A 17,360-nucleotide genomic window follows, 5' to 3' on the forward strand; every position below is an offset into this window, starting at 1 on the left:
ATTGTTTTGAATGTCCTTAATTGCGATAATTTGCTGTATACACCTAATAATGCCCGGCTATTTAGTTATAATTGTTGTGACGAGTTTGTCGGCCTTGTAATTTTTCACGTTTCTTTACTTATGGTAATAATTTATTTCTGAAAGAAGTGAAATGAATACATTACGCGAAGTAACCACGTGAAACGTGTACCAAACACCTGCAACACAAGCGTTCTACATATTTACGCAGAAGAGTTAGGTATTTATATTTTGATATTTTGTCCAGCTATTAAAAAGTACCAATACCAGGCGGTAATAAAAATGTAGAGCCTACTTTAATCAGTTATGATTTTGATGTCTCTATTTATAATATTATTCAAACGCGTACGAATTTCCTCATTATGTATGAGTTTTATAGATGATTAGGTTTGCGGATATAGCCAAAGTTAAGAGGGCTCGTAAAGTCAGGAAATTAGAAAGGATTTGACGATGGCGCGGGTTTTGACGTATTACCTCAATAACTCTGAAAGTATATAGTCCATGGAATTGGTAAATTTTACCTAACATCAAATGAGGTAGTTCTGTTTTTTTAATAGGTTGGTAGTGATGAAATGGTAATAACAAATCCAAGTTTTTTCGACCTCGGAAGCCCTTGGGATCATTGTAAAGTACATGAAAATCCATTAAATTTTAGGATTTTTTTCAGTTTTTGTAAAAAAAATCCACTGAGAACCGGAGATAAGGCAAAAGTCACTATGCACACTTTTAAGAAGATGATAATTGCAATTAATCGATCGAATTCGAAAGATCGAGATCGAGATCGGGAGAATTAAAATAAAATGTTTTCATTGAAGAGATCATCTTAAGCAACTACATATGTATGTTTCAGAAATTCGTGATACCACCTACCGTTTAGCACCTGTGTTGTATTATTTTAAACAACTAAGATCTGGTTTACACCCATTTATATCATTTTAAAACAAATTATTCAGCGTAACAACAAATAATAAAGAAATCAGTCTGACCAATTAGCATAAATGAATAAAAAAAAATAATGAATAAATTTTAAATTATTTTACAAGTCTAACGATTACTTCTTATTGCCATTAATCAGTTTTGTAAAGTTCGAAAATCGATTATTTTAGAGTATATACATGAAGTCGAATACAGGGTAATTTTTAAGTCGTGAAGAGTTACCACATTTGCCGATAACGTTCCCTTACCTATGCTGGAACGGCCCGGGCCCAGGCCGAGGCAACCGACACTTCATTTGCTATGACAGGTGCCCGGTGATCACGTGATACTTTCTATAGAAAACGAAGCGTTGGATGCCTCGGCCCGGACCCGGGCTTTCTAACGTGAGTCATACTTTAAACTAACGCGGGGCACTAATTCAAATAACAATTAATTATCTCCATAATTAATTACCAATTAAAAAATATAAGTATCCTTATACTTATCATCATTTATGGTCACCCTACTAGTCACGTGATATAATTGCAATTCAAACAACGTAATGTTATGACTTAAATAAAATAAATAAATATTATAGGAGATTATTACACAAATTGACTAAGTCCCACAGTAAGCTCAATGAGGCTTGTGTTGAGGGTACTTAGACAACGATATATATAATATATAAATATTTGAAAATACTTAAATACATAGAAAACAGCCATGACTCGGGAACAAATATCCATGCTCATCACACGAATAAATGCCCTTACCAGGATTTGAACCCGGGACCATCGGCTTCGCAGGCAGGGTCACTACCCACTAGGCTAAACCGACCGTCACTTATGTCTAACTTTAATTTAAGTAGTTATGAATTCTTAATTAAACTAAATTAAAATTTCATTTCATGCGTTACTATACCTTACATATAACATTGCAAATTACAGCATTATTTCATAATTGAGTTTGAATTTAATTTAATTATAATGCTAATTATAATTATTGCTTTAAAATAAGTATGAGAGGCATGGGAGTATATAGGAATCTAGAACTTTTTTCTTGAGCTTGACTTGATTTAAGTATGTCTATATATAAGTAGAGTCCGTGCGGAAAGAGAAGATTCGTAACATGTATGGGCTCCCTTACATTCCACGACTCTTCTCTTTCCGCACAGACTAGCTTCAGAATTTCATCCATGTCAAGTTTATTCTTCTGTTTATTTCGTCTATGTGGCGGATTTAATAAAAGCTATTTGTTCACCTAAATGGGTGTATTTTTCTACATATTCAAGCGGAGTATTATTTACATATATTATATATGGGTGCTTTTGAAGCATTAGTCATGACTTTCGGTTTAGGGCTTGTGCACAAATCACGCGAGGATTTTTCGGCTACTTTTTGAGTTTTTAAGTTCAAGCGTGTGGATATGAGGGTAACCATAAGACTCGATGAATTAATAATAACAAAATACGTTTACAGATTTTTAATATTCTGCCGTACAAGTGTTTATACTAAACGTACGGAGTAAGAAACACATATTTCTGATCACGACTTATGAATCATTCTGTATAGTTATGCTTAATTTGCATAATTGTTTTAGCAATATATGTATTTTTTTTGAGTGCATAAGTAAGTTCTATGCGTTTTAAAAATAGCTTGAAATTTTATTAAGGTGACCCGGGGTTATTGCAGCCAGGGGAAAAAAATCGTCTGTTGCCGTGACACTTGGTCCTGTGTAAAACTGCTTAAATTCCTGTAATAAAAATACTGGGTATGTCATTACTCTTAAATAAGCACTATGCCTTCCTAGCTTTCCGTTGAGTATCATACAAGCCTGGCTCATTGGCTTTTTGTCAACCACCATCACCACCAGTTAGATTGATTGAATATAAATAAATAAATATTATAGGACATTATTACACAAATTGACTAAGTCCCACAGTAAGCTCAATAAGGCTTATGTTGAGGGTACTTAGACAACGATATATATATAATATAGAAATATTTTATAAATTCTTAAATACATAGAAAACACCCATGACTCAGGAACAAATATCCAGGCTCATCACACAAATACATGCCCTTGCCAGGATTTGAACCCGGGACCATCAGCTTCGTAGGCAGGGTCACTACCCACTAGGCCAAACCGGTCGTCAAATCTCAATATGGAAAGTTAAGTAACGGAACTCTGCAATGAAATAATAGTAAGTTGAGTATGGGTCTTAGAAATCATGATGAGTCTGAGGGGTATTTAATGCATGTTGTAAAAAGCATATTTTGATCAAAATTTTATTTTTAAATATCACAGGTTCAGTTTATCCTTTGGAAGGTATTCTACAATGCAGTTATTTCTTACTTAATCGAGGAAGTTTATTCAATTTTCCTTAGCCTATTTTACCATTCTCATCGGGAAAGCCCTGAGTTAGTTTTATTGTCCTTATTTTTCTAATTAACACATTGAACGCTCGTAATTTGCATACTAAAATCGATCATATGTGCCCAGCGCGGCAGCGTAAGGCTTAATCCGATCTCTAACATTTTTTTAGGAAATGTGGCAATTTTTTCTGTTCTGTTTTGATAATATACGAAAAACAAACATGTGTGTATGCTCCTCTTTCATTTAAACCTTACATATACAATTGTACAGTCGCCATCATATATATCGGAGCGGTCAAGGTGCTCAAAAATATCTGAACACGCACTCTAGCCCCTTGACAACAGAGGCGTGTTCAGATATTTGTGAGCACCCTGGCCGCTCCGATATAATATCTGATGGCGACTGTACATTCTTGCATATGGATGCGTTGCGTTCGATCACAATAAAAACAGTTAATCACCTTAGTGACGTCAATGACTGGTCCAGCTAGCTCAGTCCTATAATGGTACATAATATTCATGTCTTAGTCTATATCAGTATTCATCTAAAGTCGAAAATAGAAATCATTATAGTCTTTTTTTCTGCGATTCTATTATTGTTGTTGGCTGTTATAGTAAAGAGTATGTGTAGGTGTACCACAGTTTTTTATAAGTATATTTTTATTTGCCTTTTCGTAGCCATGCAACACATTGCAAATCTTGTGAAATCACCGATACCCATATCACGAAAGAAATAAAAATAAAATATTAAAGCCCACGATTTATAATGGTACTAATCGTAGATAATACTAGTTTAATTGTGTCCGAAAGATAAACAACAACATAACATAACACACACACGGTAACATAACGTAGAACATGTTTATAAAGTGGAGTTCAATATAATAGACAAGTACCTAATGTAAACTAATATAACAGTACCCCTAGTGTAATTTTAGTCGATAGCGAAACGTGACGTACGCGTTTGCGTTAAGTCTCATTTTGTATGGGTTTTTGAACAGCGCGCCAAGCGGGACGTTTTGGAAAGTCAAAAATCTCATACAAAATGACACTTAACGCAAACGCGTACGTCACGTTTCGCTGTCGAAAATATTTACACTAGGGGTACTGATTTTATTAACATTTGACATATAACCTAATAGTTTTACGATGGTTGTATTCACTGAAATATTAATAATAAACATATATTTTAACTAGTAATTGATATTAAATAAAAGGTTTAGGTAAGTATATAAACTGCTGATAAAATCATGATTGTCCAAGTGCCAGATTACGAAGAAATTAAGGTAAATTAATTTGTTATCATTTTTTATCTTTTCTATTGAACTCTAGACAGAAGGTTATAAATTAGTCAGTCCGCATCACCCGTATGTGGTTTTGACATTTTTCAAAGTGAAGTGGTGGCTTGTTCTGTTTTGAACTCCTTGGCAAAGTCTTTGGAGTCAAAACGTTTAACAGTTATTAGTTTTATAAGGGGGCAAAGTTGTTGTTTAACCGCTCGTACTACTATTGATACCTGAGCAAGCGAAAGATTCCGAAATTAAACCACGAGCGTAGCGAGTGGTTCGAAAAATATATTCTCAAGCGTTACGAGGGTTTCAAGGCACGAACGTTAAAAAAAATTTAGCCCTCGAGTTTTTTTAATTTACTATTAATATTTTCTTCGGGTTGGTGTAGTGAAAAATATTCTATATTTATTAGTATTTTTTTAGCTCGAAATTTTGGATTGTCGTTAGACGCGAATACGCGGCAGGATTGCGAAAATCTCTACAAAAGGGATTAAAAATCAGTGTCACATTAATAAATTAGTTACGATTGTTTGTGTGTATGAATCTACTTTATTTTTGTCCGACAAGTCTGTCCCAGCATTTAGTTCTTTTAGATAATCCCCTTCATACTAAGGGTACTTTTCAGTAACACGCTTAGATTTACTCACATACAATAAGTAGATTTGGTTAAACATGTACAGTAGCAATAATGTCAGTCCAATTGACATGAAATATATATCAAAATATTGATAAAAGACCCCGTTTTTGTTATGGAAGATTCAAGTATGTTAAAGAGTAAAATATATATAAATAGTGATCAAAATCACCTTAAACGACTAGCGTATTTTAACGTATTTTTACGACTTTTTTCAAATATTATCTAGAATTATACAAAATTGTGGCAACAAATTACGTTAAATAATATTGTAAATTATTCGACATTAAATGCGCTTTTAAACCAAATGCAAATGCATAAATAATAATAAAAGCATAAATAACTTTTTATCAATAAAAAACTTTGTGAACTTATGACCTGACTAAGTAAATACATAGTTCCATTGTATTATAAAAAAAATGCCACTCTCAAATGCGTAGGTTTTTTATAAAGCATACATAACTTAAAATTGTAATTGTTTATCATTATGTGGGCTTTATCATCTCCATGCCAGGAGACACAGGAAGCGGTGTGGAGTAATATTCCACTAAGTTAATTGTATTATCCTTATCTTTTTACGGGCAACGTTGTTAAGCACGCTTCTCAGACTTGCTAGCATGAGTTGAGTTTACGCGTGCGACTCCAAACATCTAGCGCGACTTCAAGTAGGGATGAACTCGCGCGCGTGAACGCAGCTCATGCTCCCCGGTCAGCACGAAATGATGTTTTCTTATTTTGTGTCGCCTTTATAAAAGCTATCTATCCTATATATTTTACGAAAAGATTTTCATCCAAATGGATCCCATAAAAAATAACCTCAAACTGCCCACGATATGTATTAATGATATAGTGATTGAATGTTGCTGTCACAAATTAACTTCATAAATCTTGTATGATACTTTTTCCTTTCGTCGATTAAGTTACCGTGGTTAGAGTTTAACTCGCCTTACGCCTAATGCCGGCTGTACACACTCGTCGAAAGCCTCTCACTGAGAGTCTCGGCGCCGCTCCGATCCAATCGGAGAAGCGCGAAACGAGACGAGGAAGGCCGAGACGAGAAGGGAGCAGTATGTACACGCTAATTCTCGGCATATCCCGGGTGGTCTCGACGAGTGTGTACAGCCCGCATAATACCTGTGACTACTAAACTTATTATTTGTCTGTTTGTCAGCATATAATTGTATATGCCCGACGGATGCCCACTTCCGTCATACACGTGCCATGTTATTGTCGACGGGTAACTGGAGTGCGACCGGCAGGGGCATTCAAATTAAAAACTGTATTATACGTAAGTACTATCTATTGATTTGAATAGCCATATCAATAGGTAGGCCTAAAAACTCACTCACCGTGTTATTGCTTTAGACACTTTTGACACACGTGTAGTATGTATAAACATATGATACTATATTTTAAGAGATGACCCGTCTTAAGCTTTCTGTTTATATACCATCCCAAACTTATTCAATTATTAAAATCTGTTCATCAATAAGTCGTCGGCTGAGAATACGTTTGTGCCATATCAATTTTTGAGCAAAATCTTTTTTAATTATTCCTAAAATGACAAAAAATATGCTATAATTGACACTAATCCATTTTTTATTTTCATAAATGTTGTGCCATATTAGCCGCTTTTTACACTTTGTGAATAGAAATTAATCACAAAAATTGTGACATATCCAAAAGTTTGTGTCATGTCATGTCATACATTGTAGGTTTAACATTTACTCATAAAAAACGAATATGGCAATAATAAAAATGCTTTTATTTTATGATTACCACTATTTTTTATATGTAGGTATATATGTTTAGTTATTAACTCTAAATAGTTATATGTGCCTGATAAGTTGATAAATAACTTGAATATTTCCTAAATATAAAACTTACGAAAAATATTTTTTTTGCTTATTTTCGCTCTCCTGGAAACCAATGTCAGTGGCGTATGGCACAAACGTATTTTCATCTGACGAAGTGTCGTCTTGAACTTTTACATCATTCACTTTTGCATTTATAATAAATTAAATACGTAGTATGAATATACATATTTGACTGAAATCATGTAAACTAGATATTAATTAGGTATATAAATATTGCCTAAGACTCATGAGATGTTGAGATGGGTAATGAAGTTTTCCGTTTAATTTATCAACAACTTTTCAACTGTCAACCTGTCATATCTGTCCGTATAATTATAAAGTATAATGTGAAATAAACGCCGTACGCATTTAAACAGGTTTATCTAAAATCTTATAATTTATATGAGGTGAAACAAGATCATAAAATCGAAATAAATTCAATTATTTATTCGGCTACTTTTTTGTGAACAACTTTTTGTCGCATGATAAAAAACTTATATATAAGGATTGACAAAGTGCACGATGTTATAGGATTGTGAACGGGGCCTGAACATAATTTCCGCGTTAAGGTCAATTTCAAATGAAAAAATCGCCCGAATTAAAAATAAGCAGGGAACTCGCAGTCATTAGTCAACAAAAGAGCTTCCCGCGTCATAAAAACATTGATATTATTAAAATACCTCACTCGTAAGTTTTACAAATGAAATTGATTTCTAGATAGTATTCGAGACGTAGGTTAGGTACCTCCTGATTCTTAAAATATGTTTGTGAAACAACTAGTTAAGAGAAACATGTTTATTTTCCGGAACGTAAACGTCATGCACATTTCAGGTCGATATTAGTGCGTTGTGCTTGAACTTACATTAAATCGAGCGTCGCGTACTGACCGAAGAATGAGATCGTTTTTCTTTAGGGCTCGATAGATGAATCGATTAAATTAATTGCCTCATTAGAAAACTGAAACACACAATTTCGCCTGATTTTTCATTTTAGGATTGTCTGGTCGAATAAAAATATTTTTGTTCATATTTTGCTATATTAATTTATAAAGTAGGTATTAACTACTTTGCCACAAAAATTGAGCGTACTAAAAATACATTTAAAATTCATAATATCGGACAATATGTAAATTATTTACATTCTGTACGAATTTGTAAATGTATATTATTATTTATAAGCCTACACCTACATATCCTACCGTATGCACAACACCGTCACCGTTTATTATGTCAACCAGCAAAACGACAATAGTATTATATTCTAATGTAAATTTGCTCATATCTGACACAATATGTGACACAGCCGAGCGGCCATCTCACGGACGCCATTGACGTCACATCACTCATTTCAATTTGGGGTCAACTGTGATCTTGGCTCAAATATTTGATGTTTCAAATTACTTTGCTGTTTGCGTGTGGATTAGACTACATGTAACAACAGACTAGTACCATCCAATAATATATTTGATACCTTTTTATCCGAAAAGATCTGGCCGTAAGTTGCGTTGCGTTAAGTACCTATAGGCAAACGCATAAGAGCTGGAATGACATTAAATTTGTACTGAACTGTCATTTTCATAGAAAATCCACGCTAGCGTTCGTGAAATGACCTATAGTACCCCTAGTGGCGGACACTTTAGGTTTTTATAAAACAGAAAATTTAATAATTATGTTTTATTTGGTCCATGTGATGTCTTCGATAAATAAATTTGGATATAATTTACTTAACATTTTCATTTAAACAATTTTATTAGATAATAAAAGAACTGGACTAAAATTTAACAAAAAAATAAATAACCACTCAAAATGGATTCAATTATTGGTTATGTTTTTGGTTTCATTAAAATTTGGCGTCTAGTACCGGACGAAAGATAAATTCGAGCCCTTAAGATCGGGCAGGTCCGGGTACTGGTAAGTTTATGAAAATTTGACATTACACAGAATTTTAACATTAACACCATAGACTAGTCTGTTGAGTTTGAGATCTTTCTATACACGAATGAAATTTTGAGCGTTATTGAAAGTTTAGACGTGGTTCTTTCGGTACCACGTGCTGTCCGGCGTCGCGGCGGATCCCCCTACCTAAATTAAACGTCATACATATATACCGTATTCGTCATATAATTAGACGTTGGCACGTTGGGGTTGGCGTTGGTACTGCTACACTCAGTCATTCAAAGTATGTGCAGAGTTATATTGGTCCGACTCTTACTCTAAAAAAAAAATATTTGCATATTTTTTTACGTTAAGCATTTAAGAGGGAAACGTAAGACGGACTTGTCAAATTCGGGTTGGCTAAGAACACCTTCACAAAATTGACATTTAAAATAAATAAATTAAAATTGAGGTTCAGATCAATACGGTATGTAGTTAGGAGCTTGACAACTATCTTTTTATATTTTCGTTAAGTAATTTAGCTACAATACAACGCAAACACAAACAAGTTCAAACTAATAAACTAATAAGAAAAGGAACATCAGTTAGTTACTGCAAATTAATTAACAATTACGTATTAATAATTGTAAACAAACTGTAAATTAATTAACAATTATGTATTAATAATTGTAATTGTTGTAAGTGTTTCAGTTAAACTGTTCATTAATTTAGGTAATTTAGCATTTTCGAGGCGTTTTATTCATTTTTTTTATCGCAGGCAAAAGTTCCATAAAATTTAGATGACCACGATGATAGAATGCTTGTAAACGTACCACTTCATTTTGAATCGGTTAAAGTCGTTTTTAATATTTTTTTTATACCTGCTACGTTTGCAGTATTACAAATTTTTGCTGCGAATGCTGGTTTTCTGTCTTTAAAAAGTTATTATAGACCCAAAAGCGTAGCGAGTAATTTGAGCATACGAGTAGTTTAAAAAAATGGCCGCATCGGAAAATCTAAGACACAAGAGTACTGTCAAGTACAGTTTTACTCACTTTTTCTACCAAAAAAGTAGGCTTGTGTTAGTTACTGAGATCAAGATTAATTTGACTAACTTCATTATGCACGTACCTAATGCATCGTCGAAGACAAAAAGTATATTTTTTCAAGGTTGCAACATATTCCATTCTAAGTAGACGAGAATAATATGTTCTAATAATTATCTCTAATAGCACTGACGGTATGCTTATGGCAACATTTGGACATATATAAACATCGTCAAAAGCAATACACTGCGATTTGACTTTATAGCTTTTGAAGTCGTTAATTCTTTAATTACGATGTTATGTATTGACTTAGGCACGGTTTAGTGATCTTAATATTCAGAAAAAATAAAACTACATGATCAGTATGATCAAACAATACAAAGTTTGTTTTAATTTGAACAAATAAAAATGACTTCAGTCACTGGATCGCGGGTTCAAACCCCGGCTCGTACCAATGAGTTTATCGAAACTTATGTACGAAATATCATTTGATATTTACCAGTGGCTTTTCGGTGAAGAAAAACTTCCCAACAAGGCCTAGTTTACCCTCTGGGTTGGAAGGTCAGATGGCAGTTCCTTTCGAAAAAACTAGTGCCTACGCCAATTCTTAGGATTAGTTGCCAAGCGATTCCCAGGCCCCATGAGTCGTTGCAAAAAGCCGGGACAAACTCTTAGAAGATGAAATTACTGAAAAAACAAAACACCTTTTTTAGACCAACATTCTAACTTTTCCTACAAATCAGATGAACTGGACAACCTGACGAGTGCTATATACATTATGATCTTGTATGAGGTGATTCGGATACCTATACAAAAAAAAATGAAACGATTGAGTAATAACAGATCTATGAGATAGCAGCTTTGACAAAAAACAGACGAATTAAAATCCATATTATCCTTATTTTGGTAAGTTTGATAAGAGGTAGTATGTTTCTAGTTCAGTAATTTTCCCATATTCATATGAGGCAGACTGCACTATGTTTTTTGGTAATTAATGGATACTTAACAAAAACGAATGAAGAAAACAACATAAAAACCTATTTAGGCGACAAAACGTCTATAACTACGCACGCGTCAAACCGCATACAATCATCCAATTACTGCAAAAAGCATTGTCGCGAATAATTATCGCAAAGGAAACAATGCTATGGTTCTCGTTTCTCGTAGTAAACTGATAGTTTTTTTTACATCGCGGCCCGCCCACCATTGACGTCAATGGACCGGTCGCGCGCGTGTGTGTGCGTGCCAGGGCCATCGCAGGGCTAAGGACTTGCATATAAAAGTCTTAATACGTATATGTAATTAATAACTATTATACGATTAATTTTGAAGAGAAGTACAAGCCTTTAATAGGTAATCAATGAACGCTATTATAGCGCTCAGTTCACTTTAGTCACAACTAGAGTTGCCGCGAATAGTGTTTATAGCGAATAGTCGAATACCGATTAATCGCCATTCACTTTGGCGAATAGTCGAATAACTCGACATTACTATTCGACATAAGAAAAATACCTAATGTAATGTAAATAGATACCTAATGAAAGATGCGCTGATTCAACAAACTGCACACGTTGATGATTTTAGAAAGGCGTTGATAGAAAATATGGAAGCCCGTTTTAACTTGGATGATCTATGCTTTACGAATACATATTACTTGTCGACATTTTTAGACCCCCGCTACAAGAACTTTTACTTTGACGCTACCCAAGTTGAACGGATCCGTAGAGCTGCGCTCAGAGAAGGTCTTAGGCTTTCTTTAGATGACGAAAATGATGATTCGGATCCAGAAACGGCATCCAAAAGGTCTCGTTTAGACAATGAAAGTGAACATGATTCGGAAACTCATAAACTATTTTGGGCATGTTTTGAAGAATCATCTATAGAGCAACCTACTGAAGAGCAACCCAAGAATGCCATTGCTGAAGAAATCGCATTAGCAAAGTCTGACAGAAAAATAAACCCATATGAATGGTGGGCTTTGAGTACCAATAAGAATAGATTTCCTATTTTAAGTAAGCTTGCTAAACGATACTTAATCACACCAGCAAGCTCTGTTTATTCAGAAAGACTATTTTCCGAGGCAGGTTTAATTTACGAGGAAAAACGAAACCGACTTGCTCCAGAACGTGCAGAAAAAAATGTTTTTTTGCACCACAATCTGCCTCTGTTGGATTTTAAATATTAATTAAAAAGCCTTACTAATTTAATTTCATGAATATGATAGGCACAGGCACATATTACAGATAATAATTGATATTGTGTATTGTTTTTTAAGGAAAATAATTAAATAAATGATTATTTTTAACTCATTAGTTCTTTTGTTCGTTAAAAGTTTATTTTCGACGACTATTCGCCGAATGCCGAATAATACTAGCTATTATTCGGTATTCGACGAATATCAAAAAAATGACGAGTAATGCCGAATACCGAATAATAGCGAGTATTCGCGGCAACTCTAGTCACAACAGTCTTAACGTTATTGGCAGTTGACTGTGCTTAATATGCTTTTAGGTTAATTGTAACGTTTGTTACTTATATACTGAATTATCGAAGTTTAAAATCAAAACATAGAATGCAATAGCATAGAAGTTTGCAGTTAGAGTTATTAATACATATTGTATCATATGTATTACGTAACGGTTGTTAGAAAATGACAATCAAATTAATGCGTCTCTAAAAACTTTCTGCCTGTGGTATGTCCGGACTGATACGACATTCTAACCTTCAAGAAAGAGTGTACTCCCATCTTAAATGCCGGCAACGCTTACAACTCCTCTGGTGTAGACGATTCGTCTGCTCGTTGTGTATGATTTAACCAAAAATATTTTGATTAAGTTAAACGAAATATGAATTTATATTTAGTTTAGTGTGTTAGATGAAGATACTTATCAGGAAAATGTCAATAGAATTTAATCACAATAGCGGATAAACAATACCTATTGTTTATCAATTAGTATTCTAGATGAGGTAATGGTAATTTTCCCTGTCATCTATAGAAATTATATCGACATTCCTTCGTCAAATGATGCATGCGATAGAAACGACTTCAGTCACGCCAGTGCATTTAATTTAATTAATGGCTAAAAACTAGGATTGCAGTTTGAATAACCATTATCTGGATTGATGAATACAGGGTGTAATAAAAATAGTGGGGATACGTTTAAGAGCATATCCACTACTTATCGTGTTCTGATTAAGAAAAAGTAGAAGAAACATTTTTTTTTGGCGTGAAAAAAAAGGGCAAGTCGTCTCCAACTCGGCCAACCCTCCATACTTTTTTTTTTGCGTCGATTTTTTTTTCCATTTTTTCCTAATCGGAACACGATACTGAATATATGCCTTTAAACGGATCCCCACTAATTGTGATTAAAAAAATGATCTTGTTCGCGAATTCGTCCCTGTACACAATCCAAAAACTTAATCACAGCTTAATCTTAAATCTAATTCAAATTAAAAAAAATATCATAATTATTTACCTGGTGAAGTCGACAAAGCAATTCTTAACAATGAACTTGTCTCCCATTTATATATTTATTTTGATCTAATAATAATATTACTATGATTTCATAAGCGACAACCCTGCACTGCCCGCATAAGTGTCAAATCGCTTATACGAAACACAGGCGCGCTGCCGGTTCCTACTTAGGTAGTTAAAATTTTGCGTGTGTGCGTTGCACGCTGTGCATGCGAGCGTTCAATGTGCGTCTCGGATCATTATTTCATAGCGGCCACTAGGGTTGTCATTGCTTCCTGGCTGAACATTACGATTTAAAATACATATAATAAATTTAAAACATTATTTATATATGTCTAATCTACTTATAATAAAATATAAGGGATCTTTAAGAGTCGTACCGACTCTGAACATGTTACCAATATTTAACCATTTGATGATATTTTAAATTTTGACAACCCTGGTCTTTGTGGTTTTATTCGAAACCACGAAGCTTTAACATTAGCGAAGTTATTATGTAATCAGTTTTCAAAGTTATGGTAATATTAACTTTTTTTATATGTAGGTAATCCGAGTCACGTTTCTGTCACGATTATGTTTTAATTTGAACGATACGATTAGAATGATATTGTTACTATTACTTACACAATATCTGTATATTGTAATTTATTTAACTTTTTTCTATTACACATGTTCCGTTGGAAAGTTATAGGGTAGGTATTTCTTGTCGGCGGCTAATAACGCGAGACTGCCATACAGAATATAATTCAGAATACGAGTAGGTATCTATTAAGGTACCGGACCTATGTAAGGCGGCCCACCATATTTATTTTTAGGCTCAAAATATAACTATGAATAAAAAAATACAAAAAACTTACTAAATTATTTATTTCGATCATTGACGTATTAATAGTATAACTTTGGCTTAGAAAACAATGCAACCGTTTTTGTACAAAGGCTCTAATATTTAAAAAGGTGGCTTTGTTAGGCATTTACATGGGTCAGGTACTTTAGGAATTTGTTGAGGTATTGACAATTGACGATCTTTTGTCTTCAAACGACACGTAATTTAAAACCGGCCAAGAGCATGTCGGGCCACGCTCAGTGTAGGGTTCCGTAGTTACTGTTCCGTCACAATAAGCTATACTGGAGCTTAAAGTATAGTAAATTGTTAACCAAGGGATGAAACGGTACTTTTCACCCGAGTTAAACAAATAGGCTTTGCATAATCAGTACCTAATTAAAGTAAGTCTTTTTACTATGAAGGGAAAACTTTTTGCGATAACTCAAAAACAGCTAAACTGATCATGTCCGCTATAGTTTTCATTTAATGTCTTTCTTAAGCTCTACTTCCACGATTTTTTTCATATTTTTTGGACCTATGGTTCAAAAGTTAGAGGGGGGGATATATTTTTTTTTTCTTTCGGAGCGATTATCTCCGAATATATTCACTTTATCAAAAAATGTTTCTTGAAAACCCCTATTAGTTTTGAAAGACCTTTCCAACGATACCCCATACTCTAGGGTTGAAGCAAAAAATGCACCCCCACTTTACGTGTAGGGGAGGTACCCTAAAAAAAATTAAATTTTTAGATTTTATTGTACGACTTTGTCGGCTTTATTGATTTATATATTCATGACAAATTTCAGCTTATAAAGCACTAACGACCACGGAGCAAAGCCTCGGACAGACAGACAGACAGACAGACAGACAGACAGACAGACAGACGGACATGGCGAAACTATAAGGGTTCCGTTTTATGCCATTTGGCTACGGAACCCTAAAAATGAGTATAATACTAAATGTATTTTAGGGTCATACCTACATAGATTATTAAATCATTTCCTTTTTAAAAGTTTAAGGTATTGGAACCATGAAGCCACTTGTGTAGGTATGAACCCATAAGCACTCCTCATATACCTGTAACCTATGTATTAGGATCACAACTATTGAATACTCCTTTGTAACTAAAAACAAAAGGAAAAGATATATGTGTCGTTTACAGGACGCTTTGAGAAGTTATTCGTTTAAACATATAATACAAGTAAACCTCGTCCTCCTTGGTAAGCGACAAAGTGGGACCTTCGACTAGACTTCGTCACATATTTTAATATGTATGGCCCTTTATGTCTCCCAACTAACACTCCTTTGCAGTAACCCCTAGTTGCGACGTCCTCAGTTTGAACCGAAGGCAAAGAAGAGAGAAGACTCCGTTTTTGTTTTCGGTTTAAAAAGGTCGCTCAGGACTCGTAAAAGTAGACTTTGTTCCGTGAAATTAAAGAGTAAAATTGCTTGTTCCAGATAATTAACGCTGATTGAGGGCACGGTTGACTCCTGAGCGACCTTCGGACGGCCTTCGGGACCTGGGACCCTGGAGACTCACTCAACTTCTCGGCCAAACTGTTCTGCTGAGGTTGGAGACTGCAGACAGTTAACACCTGCTATCTGACTTGAGATTTAGTCAAATTTTAACTTTTGCAACAAATATAATTGAAATATAAAAGCAATTTAGTTTGTTAAATCTTTTATTACTTATTCTAATATTATAGGTAATATAAACCCGGTAGGATCTCAAGCGAGTTGCATACCGTATTTTATAGACTACAATCGTTGTTTTTATATGTCGCTCCCCATCTGGTTTATATTGTATTGTTCTACTATATGACAGTTTATTTTAAGCTAAAATTTAAAGGTACGAAAGACTCCAAGTATTAAGATTAACTCTAACTGTTTACATATAACGATTGGTAATTTAATTTTTGTTTGTTAAGCTGTGATCTCAAACCTCGGCAGAACAATATTTCGGCAGCTATGAATAGTCAATTAATTTAAGTATAGCTTAAGTTTATCTCATAAAATTACTTGTCTAATTATAATTTGTTCTTATTCAGTAAATAGGCATATAAAGTGGCGGGCCCAAAAAAAACAAAACAAAGGATATTGTGCAGAATATAAATTAATGTTGGTAAATATAATTGGAAATTATTAATCAATTTTCGTCTGCAAAAAATAATGCAACTCACTTATATAATAGTCATTATTTATGATATTTAATTGTAGATTATTGAATTAAAATTTGTATCTAAATTTGGTGATATATAATTTGTTATGTCAACTAACTTTTTTTTTATTCTTTACAAATCATATTTGTTACATAAACAACTTAAAAATCGAACACCTGTTTTTATAATATGTTTATCATCATATTCTTATTTTATATTGCATGTCACGCATATGTGTTGCATGATTTTTGTTTAATATTAATATTTTTTGTTCATAACCATAGATGGATTTGAACAAATGGCGATTATTGAAGCATAATTTGTCTCTAAATTTGGAATGTGGAATGTGTCTCTAAATTAATGAATTTATTTTATTCTGTAAAAATATATTCCATAATGTCAATCTCAAGGGAGGAATCGATCGACCCCTTTCCTCTTAATGTTCCTCCATACCTCCATTTCCCATTCCCATCAGTACTTATTCAGCCATTACGCCTGTCTCCGGAGCTCTGATAACTCTCTTCAGCACTAGAGGCTTCTCAAAGTCTAGCTTTTCTTCACGGGGTATCTATCACCTGGTCTGTAGAAATAAGAAGAGAATAAGAATGTGAGTACAGAGTAACTTAAGTACATATAATTTTATAATTATTTACTAATCAAGAACGTAAAAATCGAACACCTGTTTTAAAATATATTTTACAGTACATATGGGGCTACTTTATAGCACTAGTGCGAGAAGTAGCATATTACGTTACTGTGTCGAACATTTAAAGGGCCATATGTACTGTAAAACGTTGTACGATACATGTGCGAATAGGTAATTCGCCACTCGTTTCGAATTTCCTATTTTTCGCACTTGTATCGTAATGTACTATATCGAGATAGTCTTATTTTAT

At 33.8% G+C, this 17,360-nt stretch overlaps 1 protein-coding gene across 1 annotated transcript in view; it reads left to right on the top strand.

Annotated features, from left to right (window-relative positions):
* The window catches only part of LOC133525836 (inositol-trisphosphate 3-kinase A), a 186,034-nt gene that overhangs the window by 38,035 nt on the left and 130,639 nt on the right, over window positions 1-17,360 (top strand). The gene's annotated exons all lie outside the window — the stretch shown is intronic.

The sequence above is a fragment of the Cydia pomonella genome, chromosome 15 (assembly GCF_033807575.1).
Source record: "Cydia pomonella isolate Wapato2018A chromosome 15, ilCydPomo1, whole genome shotgun sequence".
NCBI lineage: Eukaryota > Metazoa > Arthropoda > Insecta > Lepidoptera > Tortricidae > Cydia > Cydia pomonella.